At 48.0% G+C, this 19,414-nt stretch overlaps 9 non-coding genes and 2 pseudogenes across 9 annotated transcripts; all 11 read left to right on the forward strand.

The window, feature by feature from the left end:
• Positions 1–2,849: 2,849 nt before the first annotated feature.
• On the forward strand, positions 2,850–3,054 carry LOC142279889 (U2 spliceosomal RNA; annotated as a pseudogene).
• A 1,387-nt stretch (positions 3,055–4,441) lies between these two features.
• On the forward strand, positions 4,442–4,632 carry LOC142279875 (U2 spliceosomal RNA). Its single transcript, XR_012742290.1, has one exon. It is a non-coding gene; the product is annotated as a U2 spliceosomal RNA (small nuclear RNA).
• A 1,387-nt stretch (positions 4,633–6,019) lies between these two features.
• On the forward strand, positions 6,020–6,210 carry LOC142279887 (U2 spliceosomal RNA). Its single transcript, XR_012742301.1, has one exon. It is a non-coding gene; the product is annotated as a U2 spliceosomal RNA (small nuclear RNA).
• Positions 6,211–7,597: 1,387 nt separating this feature from the next.
• LOC142279895 (U2 spliceosomal RNA) lies at positions 7,598–7,788 on the forward strand. The gene has a single exon (XR_012742306.1). It is a non-coding gene; the product is annotated as a U2 spliceosomal RNA (small nuclear RNA).
• Positions 7,789–9,175: 1,387 nt separating this feature from the next.
• On the forward strand, positions 9,176–9,366 carry LOC142279896 (U2 spliceosomal RNA). Its single transcript, XR_012742307.1, has one exon. It is a non-coding gene; the product is annotated as a U2 spliceosomal RNA (small nuclear RNA).
• A 1,387-nt stretch (positions 9,367–10,753) lies between these two features.
• Positions 10,754–10,944, forward strand: LOC142279897 (U2 spliceosomal RNA). Its single transcript, XR_012742308.1, has one exon. It is a non-coding gene; the product is annotated as a U2 spliceosomal RNA (small nuclear RNA).
• A 1,387-nt stretch (positions 10,945–12,331) lies between these two features.
• On the forward strand, positions 12,332–12,522 carry LOC142279876 (U2 spliceosomal RNA). The gene has a single exon (XR_012742291.1). It is a non-coding gene; the product is annotated as a U2 spliceosomal RNA (small nuclear RNA).
• A 1,387-nt stretch (positions 12,523–13,909) lies between these two features.
• Positions 13,910–14,100, forward strand: LOC142279877 (U2 spliceosomal RNA). The gene has a single exon (XR_012742292.1). It is a non-coding gene; the product is annotated as a U2 spliceosomal RNA (small nuclear RNA).
• Positions 14,101–15,488: 1,388 nt separating this feature from the next.
• On the forward strand, positions 15,489–15,679 carry LOC142279878 (U2 spliceosomal RNA). Its single transcript, XR_012742293.1, has one exon. It is a non-coding gene; the product is annotated as a U2 spliceosomal RNA (small nuclear RNA).
• Positions 15,680–17,066: 1,387 nt separating this feature from the next.
• LOC142279893 (U2 spliceosomal RNA) lies at positions 17,067–17,193 on the forward strand (annotated as a pseudogene).
• A 688-nt stretch (positions 17,194–17,881) lies between these two features.
• LOC142279890 (U2 spliceosomal RNA) lies at positions 17,882–18,074 on the forward strand. Its single transcript, XR_012742303.1, has one exon. It is a non-coding gene; the product is annotated as a U2 spliceosomal RNA (small nuclear RNA).
• The last annotated feature ends 1,340 nt before the right edge of the window (positions 18,075–19,414 follow it).

The raw sequence follows: 19,414 nt of genomic DNA on the forward strand, positions 1-19,414 counted from the left end.
GCGGGCCTACAAGGCGGGCTTCCAGTCTGTTTCTGACTGGTGGGAATACGTTAAACTCGAGTTCCGTTTCTTCTTTCAGGCAAAGAGTCAACAACAGGCGTGTCTGAAGAGGAGGGACTTCAGGAGACTCCAGCGTGAGCTGCGTTCCCTGCAGGACCTTCTTCGATGCGGCTGGGACGTGAGAGAGGAGCTGGAGGAGACTAAGAGGAGCCTGAAAAGGCACTTCGAGGAGGAGTCCGAGCGAATTGTCTTCCGTTCCAAAGTGGAGAACCTGGAGAAGGGTGAGAAATGTAACTCGTTCTTTTTCAGGAAACTCCACGCCGGTCACACGCCCATGAATGAACTACGAGACGAGAGTGGAAACATGCGACGCGGGAAAGAGAACGTGATGAAGGTCGTCAGCGACTTCTACAGCGAACTCTACGCCCGCAAGACTACTGACCCCGAGGCCGCCGATAAGTTCCTGTCAGGTATCACTAACCATCTTGACCCTGCAGACGCGGCGGCCATGGATGTTCCTCTGACGGTGGACGAGCTGCTCTCGGCCGCCAAATCCTTTAGTTCTGGCAGGACACCGGGCAGTGACGGCCTCCCAGCAGAGCTCTATGTAGCGCTGGGGGACCTAATCTGTCCGGACCTGTTAGGGCTGTATGAGGAGATGGTGGTGGAGGGCAGAATGCCTCCATCTCTGAGGGAAGGAATGGTCACGATCCTGTACAAGCGTAAAGGAGAGAGGTGCGACCTGAAGAATTGGCGTCCCATCACCCTTCTGAACGTCGACTACAAGATCCTGGCCAAGACGATGGCAACGAGATTGAAGACTGTTATCGGACGGATCATCCACCCGGATCAGACCTGCGGCATCCCCGGACGTCGCATCGCAGACAGCCTGGCTCTCATGCGGGACACGGTCGAGTACATCAAAGCCCGCCGGGTGCACGCAGCCCTGATCTCGTTGGATCAGGAAAAGGCCTTCGACCGTGTTTCCCATGAGTTCCTGGGCAAAGCTCTGCACAGGTTAGGTTTGGGTAACATGTTTTGCTTGTATGTCCAACTAATGTATTTTGATATTCACAGCTCGGTATTGGTGAACGGCTGGAAGACTGACCCCTTCCCGGTCCTCTCAGGGGTCAGACAAGGCTGTCCTCTGTCACCTCTTCTTTTTGTTTGTGTTATAGAACTCTTTGCAGAGGCTATCCGGCGGAATGGAGAGATCAGAGGGATCACCGCACCAGGACCAGAACGCTTCGAGGTCAAGTGCTCGCTCTACATGGACGACGTGACCGTCTTCTGCGCGGACCGGCGCTCAGTCGACACCCTCGTCCAGACCTGTGAGACCTTCGGACGGGCTTCGGGAGCCAAAGTCAACTGCGGGAAGTCGGAAGCCATGCTCTTCGGGGACTGGCAGCCGGCCTCTTCCGCCCCCTTCCCTTTCAGCATCCAGCCGGATTTCATCAAGGTTCTTGGAGTCTGGTTCGGGAAGGAAGGAGCAGCCCTCAAGTCCTGGGAGGAACGCTTGACCAAGATCACCCAACGGATCGGTCTGTGGAGCCTCAGACGCCTCACCTGTGAGGGCAAAGCACTGGTCCTGCGTAACGAGGTACTGCCCGTGCTGCAGTACACGGCCCAGGCCTGGCCCCCCCTTGCCACCGTGTGCAGGGCCATTACCAGGACGGTGTTTCGTTTTGTCTGGGGATCCAAGATGGACAGAGTAAAGCGGAGCATCATGTACAAGGATCCTCGCAAGGGTGGGAAGGGCGTACCCGATATCCCCACCCTCCTGCGATCCTCCTTCGTATGTGACTGCGTTCGCCGAACTCTGCGAGTCAAGAGAGGTTCCGCGGGTGGGTCCATGTCTCGCTTCTTCCTGCTCCCCCTTTGGAGACGGTTAGGCTGGGACAAGTGGGACAGCTCCTTCCCCTACAACTGGACGGCGCCATGGTTCTACGGAGACGTGGTTCGGTTTGTGAGGGAACACCAACTGGAGGGACTCAAGCCTGATTTGTGGAAGCCAAAGACTATCCACAAACTCATCAGAGCCAAGGACGAAATGGAGAACATTCCAGGACTTCATCACGACACACTGGAGACTGTTTGGACAAACGTGTCATCGGCTGGATTGACCAACGGGCACAAGGACTTGTCATGGATGGCGATACAGGGCGGACTGCCCGTCCGGTCATTCATGCACGCCCGGAACCTGTGCAAAACCCGGTACTGCCCAAGGTGCCCCTTCGTGGAGGAAACATCGCTGCACGCCTTTTGGGACTGCCGTTTCGCACAGCGCCTGTTGGTTGCCCTGGAGGATGACCTGAGGAACTCCGTCCCCAGAGGGAGCCTATCGTACCATTCCGTACTTTATGGACTCTTCCCTGGGACTCACACCGTTGGAGCCATCCAGGAGGCTTGGCGCCTTATGAACTGCTTTAAGGACGCTATATGGGTCGCCAGGAACCGGCTCATCTTGAAGAGGGAGAGGATGTCTATCCAGGATTGCCGCAGGCTGACCCACAGCCTGCTCAGAGACTATTCCATCATGGACAGTCCGGACGACAGCGCCGAGGAGGAGGTTTAGACCTCTTCCATGCCCCCTCCCTCCTTTTCCCGTTATGTGCGTCTTTCAATAAAGCTTCGGGCCTGTGATTTCCCCACCCTATCCCCCTTTTCCCCTACCCCCATCCCCCAATCGCCGGTTCGTCGTTATTTATTGTCTAACTTTTTCTTTCAGCTTGAGTGTTATGGATAAGCATAGGAGGGTGATGTATAGTTTAGTGCGTCGTACTCTATGGCTATGTAAGAAGGATTGTATAGTTCTGTGTGTACGGGGCTGCGGCACTGTACACGGTTTGTTACCTTTTTGTGAGTAGTGCATGATAATAAAGATGCTGTTAAATCAAAAAATCTGTTCTTATCAGTTTAATATCTGATACGTCCCCTATCTGGGGACCATATATTAAATGGATTTTTAGAACAGGGAGATGGAAAAAGAGCTTGCTCTGTCCACTCCACGCATTGACCTGGTATTGCAGTACCTCCAGGAACGGTGCACCCCTTCTTAACCCAGTTTCCAAAAGCAGAACTCAATTCACCTGATTCATATTAGCCCGATTTAATGAATTGGAAGAAAGCATACGTCTTCATATGCACCTCAATTTGGCCCATTCACTTTTCACACTTCCTCCTTTTGTTTTTTATCTTTCACACTTTTGACTTTCTTTATTCATCCAAATAGCAAACTCATCACCACTCAACCTGACCAACTCGGCTATGTCCCCGTGCTGCAGTTCTCTGTCTTATCTAGATCATTTGCAATTGAATGGAATAGATCCCTTTTGGACAAAGTGGATTCACCTGCTGCTGCAGTGACCACAGGTGTGATAACATCTAGAATTGGCATCTGGTGCGATCTCTCCGCTTCCACTCCAAAGAAAGTTACCTGTTTATTCCTATCATGCATTGGTTTTTGGGGTTTTCTTTGAGTAATGATGATCTCTTTAGTAGTCTGTTGGCGCCCTCTCCTGGAGGAATAGTTTGCTTGCTCTTGGACATTCTAAAAGAGAGGTCATGATAGACATTGAGCTTCTGAGCTCAATTGGGGACAGTCATGGGTGATGAATGTTTGCAACCTACTGCGAAGCCTCATACCGCAATATAAGGAACGTCAAATACTAAGAAAGGGCGGCCTATGAAAGAATTACTACTTTCAATAAGTACACTTAAACGGCTAATTGGGAATAGAAAAACTGTAAAAAGCCCTCTGAGAAAGCCCCCCTCTAACCTTTGATAGTAAGCTTTTCTGTAGTCTGCCTGTTGATGTATTTTCCGTTTGAACTGTGCACAACATGAAGAGACGGAACACTGGCGGCTTGTCACAATGCCCCCCGATGACATCACAATAGCGCTGCTGCCTAGAAAACAAGCTGCGCAGAAGAAGTTGTTCTTTGGGTGGGAGGGTGGGCTAGTGGAAGGAGGGGGCAATCTCTTTTTTTCCCGGGTGGTAGGGGGATGACAGGAGAAGGGAAGCGGGTGGTGAGAAAGGTACAGAGGGCAGGGTTTGGGGGCTGGGAAGGAAAGGGAAAAGATTAGGGTTTGGGGATGATGAAAGGGCTTTCTACGGGTAAGGATGGCAAAGGGTGGCAGTGACGGAAAGTCAGGCAACCTGTCCTGTCCGTCTTTTTGTATCGTGAATTGGAAAGACTGCAAGGGGGAGGGGAGTTGCTTGCGCCCTAAAGGAGGAGTTATTCAGATTCATTGCAGTGGGCGGCGGCTGCAAAACGCACCATTCTTCTTGTTTTGGCTCTGCAAAGCAGCCTTTTCAAGGGTTGGCTTGGGTGACAAAATGTCTTGTGTAGGCGTGGGTTTGTCTCCCTCTCGCTCTCTCTCCCTAAGATGTGTCCGGCATAGGCCAGGGTGCCACTCGAGGCCCAAACCAATTCTGGTTATCGCTTCTCGGCCTTTTGGCTAAGATCAAGTGTAGTATCTGTTCTTATCAGTTTAATATCTGATACGTCCCCTATCTGGGGACCATATATTAAATGGATTTTTAGAACAGGGAGATGGAAAAAGAGCTTGCTCTGTCCACTCCACGCATTGACCTGGTATTGCAGTACCTCCAGGAACGGTGCACCCCTTCTTAACCCAGTTTCCAAAAGCAGAACTCAATTCACCTGATTCATATTAGCCCGATTTAATGAATTGGAAGAAAGCATACGTCTTCATATGCACCTCAATTTGGCCCATTCACTTTTCACACTTCCTCCTTTTGTTTTTTATCTTTCACACTTTTGACTTTCTTTATTCATCCAAATAGCAAACTCATCACCACTCAACCTGACCAACTCGGCTATGTCCCCGTGCTGCAGTTCTCTGTCTTATCTAGATCATTTGCAATTGAATGGAATAGATCCCTTTTGGACAAAGTGGATTCACCTGCTGCTGCAGTGACCACAGGTGTGATAACATCTAGAATTGGCATCTGGTGCGATCTCTCCGCTTCCACTCCAAAGAAAGTTACCTGTTTATTCCTATCATGCATTGGTTTTTGGGGTTTTCTTTGAGTAATGATGATCTCTTTAGTAGTCTGTTGGCGCCCTCTCCTGGAGGAATAGTTTGCTTGCTCTTGGACATTCTAAAAGAGAGGTCATGATAGACATTGAGCTTCTGAGCTCAATTGGGGACAGTCATGGGTGATGAATGTTTGCAACCTACTGCGAAGCCTCATACCGCAATATAAGGAACGTCAAATACTAAGAAAGGGCGGCCTATGAAAGAATTACTACTTTCAATAAGTACACTTAAACGGCTAATTGGGAATAGAAAAACTGTAAAAAGCCCTCTGAGAAAGCCCCCCTCTAACCTTTGATAGTAAGCTTTTCTGTAGTCTGCCTGTTGATGTATTTTCCGTTTGAACTGTGCACAACATGAAGAGACGGAACACTGGCGGCTTGTCACAATGCCCCCCGATGACATCACAATAGCGCTGCTGCCTAGAAAACAAGCTGCGCAGAAGAAGTTGTTCTTTGGGTGGGAGGGTGGGCTAGTGGAAGGAGGGGGCAATCTCTTTTTTTCCCGGGTGGTAGGGGGATGACAGGAGAAGGGAAGCGGGTGGTGAGAAAGGTACAGAGGGCAGGGTTTGGGGGCTGGGAAGGAAAGGGAAAAGATTAGGGTTTGGGGATGATGAAAGGGCTTTCTACGGGTAAGGATGGCAAAGGGTGGCAGTGACGGAAAGTCAGGCAACCTGTCCTGTCCGTCTTTTTGTATCGTGAATTGGAAAGACTGCAAGGGGGAGGGGAGTTGCTTGCGCCCTAAAGGAGGAGTTATTCAGATTCATTGCAGTGGGCGGCGGCTGCAAAACGCACCATTCTTCTTGTTTTGGCTCTGCAAAGCAGCCTTTTCAAGGGTTGGCTTGGGTGACAAAATGTCTTGTGTAGGCGTGGGTTTGTCTCCCTCTCGCTCTCTCTCCCTAAGATGTGTCCGGCATAGGCCAGGGTGCCACTCGAGGCCCAAACCAATTCTGGTTATCGCTTCTCGGCCTTTTGGCTAAGATCAAGTGTAGTATCTGTTCTTATCAGTTTAATATCTGATACGTCCCCTATCTGGGGACCATATATTAAATGGATTTTTAGAACAGGGAGATGGAAAAAGAGCTTGCTCTGTCCACTCCACGCATTGACCTGGTATTGCAGTACCTCCAGGAACGGTGCACCCCTTCTTAACCCAGTTTCCAAAAGCAGAACTCAATTCACCTGATTCATATTAGCCCGATTTAATGAATTGGAAGAAAGCATACGTCTTCATATGCACCTCAATTTGGCCCATTCACTTTTCACACTTCCTCCTTTTGTTTTTTATCTTTCACACTTTTGACTTTCTTTATTCATCCAAATAGCAAACTCATCACCACTCAACCTGACCAACTCGGCTATGTCCCCGTGCTGCAGTTCTCTGTCTTATCTAGATCATTTGCAATTGAATGGAATAGATCCCTTTTGGACAAAGTGGATTCACCTGCTGCTGCAGTGACCACAGGTGTGATAACATCTAGAATTGGCATCTGGTGCGATCTCTCCGCTTCCACTCCAAAGAAAGTTACCTGTTTATTCCTATCATGCATTGGTTTTTGGGGTTTTCTTTGAGTAATGATGATCTCTTTAGTAGTCTGTTGGCGCCCTCTCCTGGAGGAATAGTTTGCTTGCTCTTGGACATTCTAAAAGAGAGGTCATGATAGACATTGAGCTTCTGAGCTCAATTGGGGACAGTCATGGGTGATGAATGTTTGCAACCTACTGCGAAGCCTCATACCGCAATATAAGGAACGTCAAATACTAAGAAAGGGCGGCCTATGAAAGAATTACTACTTTCAATAAGTACACTTAAACGGCTAATTGGGAATAGAAAAACTGTAAAAAGCCCTCTGAGAAAGCCCCCCTCTAACCTTTGATAGTAAGCTTTTCTGTAGTCTGCCTGTTGATGTATTTTCCGTTTGAACTGTGCACAACATGAAGAGACGGAACACTGGCGGCTTGTCACAATGCCCCCCGATGACATCACAATAGCGCTGCTGCCTAGAAAACAAGCTGCGCAGAAGAAGTTGTTCTTTGGGTGGGAGGGTGGGCTAGTGGAAGGAGGGGGCAATCTCTTTTTTTCCCGGGTGGTAGGGGGATGACAGGAGAAGGGAAGCGGGTGGTGAGAAAGGTACAGAGGGCAGGGTTTGGGGGCTGGGAAGGAAAGGGAAAAGATTAGGGTTTGGGGATGATGAAAGGGCTTTCTACGGGTAAGGATGGCAAAGGGTGGCAGTGACGGAAAGTCAGGCAACCTGTCCTGTCCGTCTTTTTGTATCGTGAATTGGAAAGACTGCAAGGGGGAGGGGAGTTGCTTGCGCCCTAAAGGAGGAGTTATTCAGATTCATTGCAGTGGGCGGCGGCTGCAAAACGCACCATTCTTCTTGTTTTGGCTCTGCAAAGCAGCCTTTTCAAGGGTTGGCTTGGGTGACAAAATGTCTTGTGTAGGCGTGGGTTTGTCTCCCTCTCGCTCTCTCTCCCTAAGATGTGTCCGGCATAGGCCAGGGTGCCACTCGAGGCCCAAACCAATTCTGGTTATCGCTTCTCGGCCTTTTGGCTAAGATCAAGTGTAGTATCTGTTCTTATCAGTTTAATATCTGATACGTCCCCTATCTGGGGACCATATATTAAATGGATTTTTAGAACAGGGAGATGGAAAAAGAGCTTGCTCTGTCCACTCCACGCATTGACCTGGTATTGCAGTACCTCCAGGAACGGTGCACCCCTTCTTAACCCAGTTTCCAAAAGCAGAACTCAATTCACCTGATTCATATTAGCCCGATTTAATGAATTGGAAGAAAGCATACGTCTTCATATGCACCTCAATTTGGCCCATTCACTTTTCACACTTCCTCCTTTTGTTTTTTATCTTTCACACTTTTGACTTTCTTTATTCATCCAAATAGCAAACTCATCACCACTCAACCTGACCAACTCGGCTATGTCCCCGTGCTGCAGTTCTCTGTCTTATCTAGATCATTTGCAATTGAATGGAATAGATCCCTTTTGGACAAAGTGGATTCACCTGCTGCTGCAGTGACCACAGGTGTGATAACATCTAGAATTGGCATCTGGTGCGATCTCTCCGCTTCCACTCCAAAGAAAGTTACCTGTTTATTCCTATCATGCATTGGTTTTTGGGGTTTTCTTTGAGTAATGATGATCTCTTTAGTAGTCTGTTGGCGCCCTCTCCTGGAGGAATAGTTTGCTTGCTCTTGGACATTCTAAAAGAGAGGTCATGATAGACATTGAGCTTCTGAGCTCAATTGGGGACAGTCATGGGTGATGAATGTTTGCAACCTACTGCGAAGCCTCATACCGCAATATAAGGAACGTCAAATACTAAGAAAGGGCGGCCTATGAAAGAATTACTACTTTCAATAAGTACACTTAAACGGCTAATTGGGAATAGAAAAACTGTAAAAAGCCCTCTGAGAAAGCCCCCCTCTAACCTTTGATAGTAAGCTTTTCTGTAGTCTGCCTGTTGATGTATTTTCCGTTTGAACTGTGCACAACATGAAGAGACGGAACACTGGCGGCTTGTCACAATGCCCCCCGATGACATCACAATAGCGCTGCTGCCTAGAAAACAAGCTGCGCAGAAGAAGTTGTTCTTTGGGTGGGAGGGTGGGCTAGTGGAAGGAGGGGGCAATCTCTTTTTTTCCCGGGTGGTAGGGGGATGACAGGAGAAGGGAAGCGGGTGGTGAGAAAGGTACAGAGGGCAGGGTTTGGGGGCTGGGAAGGAAAGGGAAAAGATTAGGGTTTGGGGATGATGAAAGGGCTTTCTACGGGTAAGGATGGCAAAGGGTGGCAGTGACGGAAAGTCAGGCAACCTGTCCTGTCCGTCTTTTTGTATCGTGAATTGGAAAGACTGCAAGGGGGAGGGGAGTTGCTTGCGCCCTAAAGGAGGAGTTATTCAGATTCATTGCAGTGGGCGGCGGCTGCAAAACGCACCATTCTTCTTGTTTTGGCTCTGCAAAGCAGCCTTTTCAAGGGTTGGCTTGGGTGACAAAATGTCTTGTGTAGGCGTGGGTTTGTCTCCCTCTCGCTCTCTCTCCCTAAGATGTGTCCGGCATAGGCCAGGGTGCCACTCGAGGCCCAAACCAATTCTGGTTATCGCTTCTCGGCCTTTTGGCTAAGATCAAGTGTAGTATCTGTTCTTATCAGTTTAATATCTGATACGTCCCCTATCTGGGGACCATATATTAAATGGATTTTTAGAACAGGGAGATGGAAAAAGAGCTTGCTCTGTCCACTCCACGCATTGACCTGGTATTGCAGTACCTCCAGGAACGGTGCACCCCTTCTTAACCCAGTTTCCAAAAGCAGAACTCAATTCACCTGATTCATATTAGCCCGATTTAATGAATTGGAAGAAAGCATACGTCTTCATATGCACCTCAATTTGGCCCATTCACTTTTCACACTTCCTCCTTTTGTTTTTTATCTTTCACACTTTTGACTTTCTTTATTCATCCAAATAGCAAACTCATCACCACTCAACCTGACCAACTCGGCTATGTCCCCGTGCTGCAGTTCTCTGTCTTATCTAGATCATTTGCAATTGAATGGAATAGATCCCTTTTGGACAAAGTGGATTCACCTGCTGCTGCAGTGACCACAGGTGTGATAACATCTAGAATTGGCATCTGGTGCGATCTCTCCGCTTCCACTCCAAAGAAAGTTACCTGTTTATTCCTATCATGCATTGGTTTTTGGGGTTTTCTTTGAGTAATGATGATCTCTTTAGTAGTCTGTTGGCGCCCTCTCCTGGAGGAATAGTTTGCTTGCTCTTGGACATTCTAAAAGAGAGGTCATGATAGACATTGAGCTTCTGAGCTCAATTGGGGACAGTCATGGGTGATGAATGTTTGCAACCTACTGCGAAGCCTCATACCGCAATATAAGGAACGTCAAATACTAAGAAAGGGCGGCCTATGAAAGAATTACTACTTTCAATAAGTACACTTAAACGGCTAATTGGGAATAGAAAAACTGTAAAAAGCCCTCTGAGAAAGCCCCCCTCTAACCTTTGATAGTAAGCTTTTCTGTAGTCTGCCTGTTGATGTATTTTCCGTTTGAACTGTGCACAACATGAAGAGACGGAACACTGGCGGCTTGTCACAATGCCCCCCGATGACATCACAATAGCGCTGCTGCCTAGAAAACAAGCTGCGCAGAAGAAGTTGTTCTTTGGGTGGGAGGGTGGGCTAGTGGAAGGAGGGGGCAATCTCTTTTTTTCCCGGGTGGTAGGGGGATGACAGGAGAAGGGAAGCGGGTGGTGAGAAAGGTACAGAGGGCAGGGTTTGGGGGCTGGGAAGGAAAGGGAAAAGATTAGGGTTTGGGGATGATGAAAGGGCTTTCTACGGGTAAGGATGGCAAAGGGTGGCAGTGACGGAAAGTCAGGCAACCTGTCCTGTCCGTCTTTTTGTATCGTGAATTGGAAAGACTGCAAGGGGGAGGGGAGTTGCTTGCGCCCTAAAGGAGGAGTTATTCAGATTCATTGCAGTGGGCGGCGGCTGCAAAACGCACCATTCTTCTTGTTTTGGCTCTGCAAAGCAGCCTTTTCAAGGGTTGGCTTGGGTGACAAAATGTCTTGTGTAGGCGTGGGTTTGTCTCCCTCTCGCTCTCTCTCCCTAAGATGTGTCCGGCATAGGCCAGGGTGCCACTCGAGGCCCAAACCAATTCTGGTTATCGCTTCTCGGCCTTTTGGCTAAGATCAAGTGTAGTATCTGTTCTTATCAGTTTAATATCTGATACGTCCCCTATCTGGGGACCATATATTAAATGGATTTTTAGAACAGGGAGATGGAAAAAGAGCTTGCTCTGTCCACTCCACGCATTGACCTGGTATTGCAGTACCTCCAGGAACGGTGCACCCCTTCTTAACCCAGTTTCCAAAAGCAGAACTCAATTCACCTGATTCATATTAGCCCGATTTAATGAATTGGAAGAAAGCATACGTCTTCATATGCACCTCAATTTGGCCCATTCACTTTTCACACTTCCTCCTTTTGTTTTTTATCTTTCACACTTTTGACTTTCTTTATTCATCCAAATAGCAAACTCATCACCACTCAACCTGACCAACTCGGCTATGTCCCCGTGCTGCAGTTCTCTGTCTTATCTAGATCATTTGCAATTGAATGGAATAGATCCCTTTTGGACAAAGTGGATTCACCTGCTGCTGCAGTGACCACAGGTGTGATAACATCTAGAATTGGCATCTGGTGCGATCTCTCCGCTTCCACTCCAAAGAAAGTTACCTGTTTATTCCTATCATGCATTGGTTTTTGGGGTTTTCTTTGAGTAATGATGATCTCTTTAGTAGTCTGTTGGCGCCCTCTCCTGGAGGAATAGTTTGCTTGCTCTTGGACATTCTAAAAGAGAGGTCATGATAGACATTGAGCTTCTGAGCTCAATTGGGGACAGTCATGGGTGATGAATGTTTGCAACCTACTGCGAAGCCTCATACCGCAATATAAGGAACGTCAAATACTAAGAAAGGGCGGCCTATGAAAGAATTACTACTTTCAATAAGTACACTTAAACGGCTAATTGGGAATAGAAAAACTGTAAAAAGCCCTCTGAGAAAGCCCCCCTCTAACCTTTGATAGTAAGCTTTTCTGTAGTCTGCCTGTTGATGTATTTTCCGTTTGAACTGTGCACAACATGAAGAGACGGAACACTGGCGGCTTGTCACAATGCCCCCCGATGACATCACAATAGCGCTGCTGCCTAGAAAACAAGCTGCGCAGAAGAAGTTGTTCTTTGGGTGGGAGGGTGGGCTAGTGGAAGGAGGGGGCAATCTCTTTTTTTCCCGGGTGGTAGGGGGATGACAGGAGAAGGGAAGCGGGTGGTGAGAAAGGTACAGAGGGCAGGGTTTGGGGGCTGGGAAGGAAAGGGAAAAGATTAGGGTTTGGGGATGATGAAAGGGCTTTCTACGGGTAAGGATGGCAAAGGGTGGCAGTGACGGAAAGTCAGGCAACCTGTCCTGTCCGTCTTTTTGTATCGTGAATTGGAAAGACTGCAAGGGGGAGGGGAGTTGCTTGCGCCCTAAAGGAGGAGTTATTCAGATTCATTGCAGTGGGCGGCGGCTGCAAAACGCACCATTCTTCTTGTTTTGGCTCTGCAAAGCAGCCTTTTCAAGGGTTGGCTTGGGTGACAAAATGTCTTGTGTAGGCGTGGGTTTGTCTCCCTCTCGCTCTCTCTCCCTAAGATGTGTCCGGCATAGGCCAGGGTGCCACTCGAGGCCCAAACCAATTCTGGTTATCGCTTCTCGGCCTTTTGGCTAAGATCAAGTGTAGTATCTGTTCTTATCAGTTTAATATCTGATACGTCCCCTATCTGGGGACCATATATTAAATGGATTTTTAGAACAGGGAGATGGAAAAAGAGCTTGCTCTGTCCACTCCACGCATTGACCTGGTATTGCAGTACCTCCAGGAACGGTGCACCCCTTCTTAACCCAGTTTCCAAAAGCAGAACTCAATTCACCTGATTCATATTAGCCCGATTTAATGAATTGGAAGAAAGCATACGTCTTCATATGCACCTCAATTTGGCCCATTCACTTTTCACACTTCCTCCTTTTGTTTTTTATCTTTCACACTTTTGACTTTCTTTATTCATCCAAATAGCAAACTCATCACCACTCAACCTGACCAACTCGGCTATGTCCCCGTGCTGCAGTTCTCTGTCTTATCTAGATCATTTGCAATTGAATGGAATAGATCCCTTTTGGACAAAGTGGATTCACCTGCTGCTGCAGTGACCACAGGTGTGATAACATCTAGAATTGGCATCTGGTGCGATCTCTCCGCTTCCACTCCAAAGAAAGTTACCTGTTTATTCCTATCATGCATTGGTTTTTGGGGTTTTCTTTGAGTAATGATGATCTCTTTAGTAGTCTGTTGGCGCCCTCTCCTGGAGGAATAGTTTGCTTGCTCTTGGACATTCTAAAAGAGAGGTCATGATAGACATTGAGCTTCTGAGCTCAATTGGGGACAGTCATGGGTGATGAATGTTTGCAACCTACTGCGAAGCCTCATACCGCAATATAAGGAACGTCAAATACTAAGAAAGGGCGGCCTATGAAAGAATTACTACTTTCAATAAGTACACTTAAACGGCTAATTGGGAATAGAAAAACTGTAAAAAGCCCTCTGAGAAAGCCCCCCTCTAACCTTTGATAGTAAGCTTTTCTGTAGTCTGCCTGTTGATGTATTTTCCGTTTGAACTGTGCACAACATGAAGAGACGGAACACTGGCGGCTTGTCACAATGCCCCCCGATGACATCACAATAGCGCTGCTGCCTAGAAAACAAGCTGCGCAGAAGAAGTTGTTCTTTGGGTGGGAGGGTGGGCTAGTGGAAGGAGGGGGCAATCTCTTTTTTTCCCGGGTGGTAGGGGGATGACAGGAGAAGGGAAGCGGGTGGTGAGAAAGGTACAGAGGGCAGGGTTTGGGGGCTGGGAAGGAAAGGGAAAAGATTAGGGTTTGGGGATGATGAAAGGGCTTTCTACGGGTAAGGATGGCAAAGGGTGGCAGTGACGGAAAGTCAGGCAACCTGTCCTGTCCGTCTTTTTGTATCGTGAATTGGAAAGACTGCAAGGGGGAGGGGAGTTGCTTGCGCCCTAAAGGAGGAGTTATTCAGATTCATTGCAGTGGGCGGCGGCTGCAAAACGCACCATTCTTCTTGTTTTGGCTCTGCAAAGCAGCCTTTTCAAGGGTTGGCTTGGGTGACAAAATGTCTTGTGTAGGCGTGGGTTTGTCTCCCTCTCGCTCTCTCTCCCTAAGATGTGTCCGGCATAGGCCAGGGTGCCACTCGAGGCCCAAACCAATTCTGGTTATCGCTTCTCGGCCTTTTGGCTAAGATCAAGTGTAGTATCTGTTCTTATCAGTTTAATATCTGATACGTCCCCTATCTGGGGACCATATATTAAATGGATTTTTAGAACAGGGAGATGGAAAAAGAGCTTGCTCTGTCCACTCCACGCATTGACCTGGTATTGCAGTACCTCCAGGAACGGTGCACCCCTTCTTAACCCAGTTTCCAAAAGCAGAACTCAATTCACCTGATTCATATTAGCCCGATTTAATGAATTGGAAGAAAGCATACGTCTTCATATGCACCTCAATTTGGCCCATTCACTTTTCACACTTCCTCCTTTTGTTTTTTATCTTTCACACTTTTGACTTTCTTTATTCATCCAAATAGCAAACTCATCACCACTCAACCTGACCAACTCGGCTATGTCCCCGTGCTGCAGTTCTCTGTCTTATCTAGATCATTTGCAATTGAATGGAATAGATCCCTTTTGGACAAAGTGGATTCACCTGCTGCTGCAGTGACCACAGGTGTGATAACATCTAGAATTGGCATCTGGTGCGATCTCTCCGCTTCCACTCCAAAGAAAGTTACCTGTTTATTCCTATCATGCATTGGTTTTTGGGGTTTTCTTTGAGTAATGATGATCTCTTTAGTAGTCTGTTGGCGCCCTCTCCTGGAGGAATAGTTTTGCTTGCTCTTGGACATTCTAAAAGAGAGGTCATGATAGACATTGAGCTTCTGAGCTCAATTGGGGACAGTCATGGGTGATGAATGTTTGCAACCTACTGCGAAGCCTCATACCGCAATATAAGGAACGTCAAATACTAAGAAAGGGCGGCCTATGAAAGAATTACTACTTTCAATAAGTACACTTAAACGGCTAATTGGGAATAGAAAAACTGTAAAAAGCCCTCTGAGAAAGCCCCCCTCTAACCTTTGATAGTAAGCTTTTCTGTAGTCTGCCTGTTGATGTATTTTCCGTTTGAACTGTGCACAACATGAAGAGACGGAACACTGGCGGCTTGTCACAATGCCCCCCGATGACATCACAATAGCGCTGCTGCCTAGAAAACAAGCTGCGCAGAAGAAGTTGTTCTTTGGGTGGGAGGGTGGGCTAGTGGAAGGAGGGGGCAATCTCTTTTTTTCCCGGGTGGTAGGGGGATGACAGGAGAAGGGAAGCGGGTGGTGAGAAAGGTACAGAGGGCAGGGTTTGGGGGCTGGGAAGGAAAGGGAAAAGATTAGGGTTTGGGGATGATGAAAGGGCTTTCTACGGGTAAGGATGGCAAAGGGTGGCAGTGACGGAAAGTCAGGCAACCTGTCCTGTCCGTCTTTTTGTATCGTGAATTGGAAAGACTGCAAGGGGGAGGGGAGTTGCTTGCGCCCTAAAGGAGGAGTTATTCAGATTCATTGCAGTGGGCGGCGGCTGCAAAACGCACCATTCTTCTTGTTTTGGCTCTGCAAAGCAGCCTTTTCAAGGGTTGGCTTGGGTGACAAAATGTCTTGTGTAGGCGTGGGTTTGTCTCCCTCTCGCTCTCTCTCCCTAAGATGTGTCCGGCATAGGCCAGGGTGCCACTCGAGGCCCAAACCAATTCTGGTTATCGCTTCTCGGCCTTTTGGCTAAGATCAAGTGTAGTATCTGTTCTTATCAGTTTAATATCTGATACGTCCCCTATCTGGGGACCATATATTAAATGGATTTTTAGAACAGGGAGATGGAAAAAGAGCTTGCTCTGTCCACTCCACGCATTGACCTGGTATTGCAGTACCTCCAGGAACGGTGCACCCCTTCTTAACCCAGTTTCCAAAAGCAGAACTCAATTCACCTGATTCATATTAGCCCGATTTAATGAATTGGAAGAAAGCATACGTCTTCATATGCACCTCAATTTGGCCCATTCACTTTTCACACTTCCTCCTTTTGTTTTTTATCTTTCACACTTTTGACTTTCTTTATTCATCCAAATAGCAAACTCATCACCACTCAACCTGACCAACTCGGCTATGTCCCCGTGCTGCAGTTCTCTGTCTTATCTAGATCATTTGCAATTGAATGGAATAGATCCCTTTTGGACAAAGTGGATTCACCTGCTGCTGCAGTGACCACAGGTGTGATAACATCTAGAATTGGCATCTGGTGCGATCTCTCCGCTTCCACTCCAAAGAAAGTTACCTGTTTATTCCTATCATGCATTGGTTTTTGGGGTTTTCTTTGAGTAATGATGATCTCTTTAGTAGTCTGTTGGCGCCCTCTCCTGGAGGAATAGTTTGCTTGCTCTTGGACATTCTAAAAGAGAGGTCATGATAGACATTGAGCTTCTGAGCTCAATTGGGGACAGTCATGGGTGATGAATGTTTGCAACCTACTGCGAAGCCTCATACCGCAATATAAGGAACGTCAAATACTAAGAAAGGGCGGCCTATGAAAGAATTACTACTTTCAATAAGTACACTTAAACGGCTAATTGGGAATAGAAAAACTGTAAAAAGCCCTCTGAGAAAGCCCCCCTCTAACCTTTGATAGTAAGCTTTTCTGTAGTCTGCCTGTTGATGTATTTTCCGTTTGAACTGTGCACAACATGAAGAGACGGAACACTGGCGGCTTGTCACAATGCCCCCCGATGACATCACAATAGCGCTGCTGCCTAGAAAACAAGCTGCGCAGAAGAAGTTGTTCTTTGGGTGGGAGGGTGGGCTAGTGGAAGGAGGGGGCAATCTTTTTTTTTCCCGGGTGGTAGGGGGATGACAGGAGAAGGGAAGCGGGTGGTGAGAAAGGTACAGAGGGCAGGGTTTGGGGGCTGGGAAGGAAAGGGAAAAGATTAGGGTTTGGGGATGATGAAAGGGCTTTCTACGGGTAAGGATGGCAAAGGGTGGCAGTGACGGAAAGTCAGGCAACCTGTCCTGTCCGTCTTTTTGTATCGTGAATTGGAAAGACTGCAAGGGGGAGGGGAGTTGCTTGCGCCCTAAAGGAGGAGTTATTCAGATTCATTGCAGTGGGCGGCGGCTGCAAAACGCACCATTCTTCTTGTTTTGGCTCTGCAAAGCAGCCTTTTCAAGGGTTGGCTTGGGTGACAAAATGTCTTGTGTAGGCGTGGGTTTGTCTCCCTCTCGCTCTCTCTCCCTAAGATGTGTCCGGCATAGGCCAGGGTGCCACTCGAGGCCCAAACCAATTCTGGTTATCGCTTCTCGGCCTTTTGGCTAAGATCAAGTGTAGTATCTGTGAGGCTCGGCAGATGCAATGCACACTGGAAGGTTGCTCTTGCTAGTACTCTTGATGTATAGTATATTCATCTAGAGGAAAACATGGCCCTACCAGGATCGAGGCTATTAGACTGAGTAAGTGTGGGGGCTATGGTGCAATGTGCCCCAGGACTGACGACCCTGGAGTGAGTCTGAGCTTGCTGGCTTGGGACCCCGGCGAGCCTTGGGCTCTGTAGCACACCGTACCTTGCCCTTTCATACTTTCTGAGCATATTGCTCTATCCCGGCCTTCTGGCTAGGAAGGGAAATTTTTATAATCATGGTCGGAGGTCCGTTCAGCTTTGGGCTGAGAAACCAACACCCGGTTGGAGGTCCGGGTCAGCTTCGGCTGAGAAACCAACACCCGGTTGGAGGTCTGGGTCAGCTTCGGCTGAGAAACCAACACCCGGTTGGAGGTCCGGGTCAGCTTCGGCTGAGAAACCAACACCCGGTTGGAGGTCCGGTTAGCCTTGGGCTGAGAAACCAACACCGGTTGACGGTCCGGGCAGTTTCGGCTGCGAAACCAACAACTAGTAGCTCTCTACTCCACTTGGGTAAGATGCCTGGGTGGACGCTGGGAGCAACGACAAGGCTCAACCAGGCTTCGGCTTGGGGGAGCACCGAAGATCCCTGACCCTTGCTGTGGCCTTCTGGCTCGGAGGGACGGGGTTGATTTTTGGGGACCCTCTCCTCACGGAGGGGTCCACACGAATCCTAGCCTTTGCACTGTTTTTGGTGTGACTTCGGTCATGCATTTTTTGCGGTGCTTTGGAAAGCTTCATTAAATCAAAAATCTGTTCTTATCAGTTTAATATCTGATACGTCCCCTATCTGGGGACCATATATTAAATGGATTTTTAGAACAGGGAGATGGAAAAAGAGCTTGCTCTGTCCACTCCACGCATTGACCTGGTATTGCAGTACCTCCAGGAACGGTGCACCCCTTCTTAACCCAGTTTCCAAAAGCAGAACTCAATTCACCTGATTCATATTAGCCCGATTTAATGAATTGGAAGAAAGCATACGTCTTCATATGCACCTCAATTTGGCCCATTCACTTTTCACACTTCCTCCTTTTGTTTTTTATCTTTCACACTTTTGACTTTCTTTATTCATCCAAATAGCAAACTCATCACCACTCAACCTGACCAACTCGGCTATGTCCCCGTGCTGCAGTTCTCTGTCTTATCTAGATCATTTGCAATTGAATGGAATAGATCCCTTTTGGACAAAGTGGATTCACCTGCTGCTGCAGTGACCACAGGTGTGATAACATCTAGAATTGGCATCTGGTGCGATCTCTCCGCTTCCACTCCAAAGAAAGTTACCTGTTTATTCCTATCATGCATTGGTTTTTGGGGTTTTCTTTGAGTAATGATGATCTCTTTAGTAGTCTGTTGGCGCCCTCTCCTGGAGGAATAGTTTGCTTGCTCTTGGACATTCTAAAAGAGAGGTCATGATAGACATTGAGCTTCTGAGCTCAATTGGGGACAGTCATGGGTGATGAATGTTTGCAACCTACTGCGAAGCCTCATACCGCAATATAAGGAACGTCAAATACTAAGAAAGGGCGGCCTATGAAAGAATTACTACTTTCAATAAGTACACTTAAACGGCTAATTGGGAATAGAAAAACTGTAAAAAGCCCTCTGAGAAAGCCCCCCTCTAACCTTTGATAGTAAGCTTTTCTGTAGTCTGCCTGTTGATGTATTTTCCGTTTGAACTGTGCACAACATGAAGAGACGGAACACTGGCGGCTTGTCACAATGCCCCCCGATGACATCACAATAGCGCTGCTGCCTAGAAAACAAGCTGCGCAGAAGAAGTTGTTCTTTGGGTGGGAGGGTGGGCTAGTGGAAGGAGGGGGCAATCTCTTTTTTTCCCGGGTGGTAGGGGGATGACAGGAGAAGGGAAGCGGGTGGTGAGAAAGGTACAGAGGGCAGGGTTTGGGGGCTGGGAAGGAAAGGGAAAAGATTAGGGTTTGGGGATGATGAAAGGGCTTTCTACGGGTAAGGATGGCAAAGGGTGGCAGTGACGGAAAGTCAGGCAACCTGTCCTGTCCGTCTTTTTGTATCGTGAATTGGAAAGACTGCAAGGGGGAGGGGAGTTGCTTGCGCCCTAAAGGAGGAGTTATTCAGATTCATTGCAGTGGGCGGCGGCTGCAAAACGCACCATTCTTCTTGTTTTGGCTCTGCAAAGCAGCCTTTTCAAGGGTTGGCTTGGGTGACAAAATGTCTTGTGTAGGCGTGGGTTTGTCTCCCTCTCGCTCTCTCTCCCTAAGATGTG

Source organism: Anomaloglossus baeobatrachus, unplaced genomic scaffold (assembly GCF_048569485.1).
Source record: "Anomaloglossus baeobatrachus isolate aAnoBae1 unplaced genomic scaffold, aAnoBae1.hap1 Scaffold_4421, whole genome shotgun sequence".
NCBI lineage: Eukaryota > Metazoa > Chordata > Amphibia > Anura > Aromobatidae > Anomaloglossus > Anomaloglossus baeobatrachus.